A 3,555-nucleotide genomic window follows, 5' to 3' on the forward strand; every position below is an offset into this window, starting at 1 on the left:
ATTCTAGCCTAGGTTTTATTGAATTTTAACTTCTATTTAAATTAAACTTTAGATATATGTCTGCATTGATATCCCACCTTGTTTACCACATGTTTACTTAAATATGTAGATTCTCCCTCTGAAGACGTCACCTCAAATTAACGAGTGGGTTACGTCAGGGCCTCCTTGTGATGTCACCAAGAGCAGAACTCGCCTCCACGGAATCTAATGACTGCATTTACACAGTAATCAAATCTTCACAACTGCCAGGGAACACATATTAAAAACCACTTAATGTACACTTGGAAGGCATTTTGAATTGTCTTGAAACTGAAACACGTGTAAGGAGGTCTACAAGGAGCAGGGTCTGAGATTGACGTGTGAAATTTGAAGTTCCATAAGCCCATCGTTTGTGATTCAAGGACCCAATAAAAATGGCAGCTGGGAAACGTCACCATTCGTGAAGGTGGCCTGTGAAGGCTCCAGGGTTTGACTTCCAGGCCGCTAATAGAGCCCGAGACGAATCACAGCCATTTGTGGATGTGAAAGTATTGTAGGACTTTTCGGACAATGTCGAGTAGAAGCAGACAGCATGTGTGACCATAAGTGTTGGGTAGACCTGTAACCAAATGCACGAGACACGGTTTCCCAATGTTTATTTCAATTGTTTAGTTTTTAGTTGATTTGGAATGCAGTACGTATTTCAATTGTGATGTAAATTTTAGTTGACGTTTACCTAACGCCATTACTTGGGTAAGGCTTAAGTATTGAATATCGCGTTTTTAGCAGTCTCGCAGAACTTTCCAAGAACGTAACCTCCGATATTCAAGGGGCGGCTGTATTTTCTGTCGATCGAGTACAGCAGAGGAGTACGGATTTTCACCAGAAACAAGATCCCTACTTTCTTGATGTAATTAAGGCCTATGGTACCCTAAATAGGCTTGGTGCTTTGGGTTCCTTAATTTCGATGTCTCTGCCTCTGCTCACATTCATTGAGGATTTTTATGATTTTGGGCAGGCCCATCTAAAGGTGCGTGACCAGGAGTTGGAACCATTTCCTGTTCAACTCGGCTTGTGACAGAAATTCACTTCGGCCCAATGCATTACATTTGTAATGTGAGGTTACACCTGGATGATGATGATTGGCTCTGCTGGCTTCAGCCCGCAACCAATGGGGAGTCGAGTTAGGGGCGTGGCCCTGGAGCCGTACAGTAGCTTCGAGAAAGTTCCAGGGGTGTGGCTGAGGATTGGTTGCGGGGCATCACGTGGGCCAGGGATTAAAAGGCGCGGAGAAGCCACGCTGGTGCCGTGGTCCGGAGCCTGCCACGTAGCGGGCCCCGCAGTCTCTCTCACGCTGTCAGCCAACAGCATGAAGGAGCAAGGGAACTGGAGGAACGAATGTGGTGGAAGCTGTGAACGAATCTGAATAAAGAATTCTCAATTCACGATGTCGTCTCAACGGGGTTTATTACACATCACATAGCATCTTCAACAATTATGTAGTTTGAGAAGCTCACAATGGCCGTATAAATAAATTGGATTCGTCGCAGTTAAAAATAATATGCTTATCGATGACTGGTTATAGTTAAGGGATTATACTGGTAGGAACGAAGTGAACCAGCCTACAATAGATTATATCGTCCGTCCGATGTCCGATTACGTGTAGCAACATCGCCCCCTACTGCAAACACTTGGCAGGACCCTACAAAAACCTTTAGACTCAGTGAGGCTTTCCTGGCTAAACAAGTGTAACATTCCCTTATAATTCCCTGAGATAGTTTTTAATTAAAACATTTAAATTAAAAATTAACCCACAGCGGCCTAAAGCCTACAGCTAGGCCTAAAGCCTAGAACTAGGCCTCAAACTCTCCCTTCGTATTGTACCCCCGCCATTTCATTTTATTATAGCCATTCATTTGTGCGTTCCTACCAGCCCACCCCGCAGGGACCTGTTTCCCTGCTGGTCAGCCCTGTTGCATCTGCTGATGATCTGGTAATGGCTACTCAATGAGATGGCTGGCTGAGGTGCCATCTCTTGTTTTGCCGGACACACACAGTAACAAGAACAACAACTGCCATTCGCCACAAAGTGGCGGTCACGTCACCATGGCGCTTGTGCCAAGCTATGTGCACGGGGTAGACCCAGGTGCCATGGGTCGACTGACTCAGTTGACTGGCCGATGCACCATCTGTACCCCCGACTGTGCCAACACACAGTGTACACACACACACAGTGTACACACACACACACAGTTTGTACACACACAATGTACACGCACAGTGTACACGCACAGGGTACACACACACAGTGTACACACACACAGTGTACACGCACAGGGTACACAAACACAGTTTGTACACACAGTGTACACACACAGTTTGTACACACAGTGTACACACACAGAGTGTACACACACACAGTTTGTACACACAGTGTACACACACAGAGTGTACACGCACAGGGTACACACACACAGTTTGTACACACAGTGTACACACACAGTTTGTACACACAGTGTACACACACACAGTGTACACACACACAGTTTGTACACACAGTGTACACACACAGAGTGTACACGCACAGGGTACACACACACAGTTTGTACACACAGTGTACACACACACAGTGTACACACACAGTTTGTACACACAGTGTACACACACACAGTGTACACGCACACAGTGTACACACACAGTGTACACACTCACAGTGTACACGCACAGGGTACACACACAGTGTACACACACAGTGTACACACTCACAGTGTACACACACACAGTGTACACACTCACAGTGTACACGCACAGGGTACACACACACAGTTTGTACACGCACAGGGTACACACACACAGTTTGTACACACAGTGTACACACACACAGTTTGTACACACACAGAGTGTACACGCACAGGGTACACACACACAGTTTGTACACACAGTGTACACACACACAGTGTACACACACACAGTTTGTACACACAGTGTACACACACACAGAGTGTACACGCACAGAGTACACACACACAGTTTGTACACACAGTGTACACACACACAGTGTACACACAGTGTACACACACACAGTGTACACACACAGTGTACACACAAACAGTTTGTACACGCACAGGGTACACACACAGTGTACACACACACAGTTTGTACGCACAGTGTACAAACACACAGAGCGTACACGCACAGGGTACACACACACAGTTTACACACACACAGTGACGTCACCACTCATTAACTCGTCGGCGTTAGACGCCAGGGAAAGCTGTTCCCCGCTAGTGACGTCATGTCACCAAGATATTCAATCCCACCCCCTCCACCGCGATGTTGACTGGCGGTTCATTAACATAATTTATTCATAAAAACCGTCGGTATTTCATTGCGACGGTTTCAGCAGCCAAGCCCAATCACCCCACGTGGGCCCGGCTCATTAACATAATTTATTCAATTACACCGCTGCTTGTTGGGGGAGGGATTGTGTGATGAACCCCGCTAGTGACGTCATGTCACTCCTGCTGCCGCGTGACGTCACGATATATCCGGAAGCTGCTGCACCGCGCGCGCGCT

The sequence above is a fragment of the Lethenteron reissneri genome, unplaced genomic scaffold (assembly GCF_015708825.2).
Source record: "Lethenteron reissneri isolate LAM-NWPU_2019-01 unplaced genomic scaffold, ASM1570882v1 scaffold_113, whole genome shotgun sequence".
In the NCBI taxonomy this organism is placed as follows: Eukaryota; Metazoa; Chordata; class Hyperoartia; order Petromyzontiformes; family Petromyzontidae; genus Lethenteron; species Lethenteron reissneri.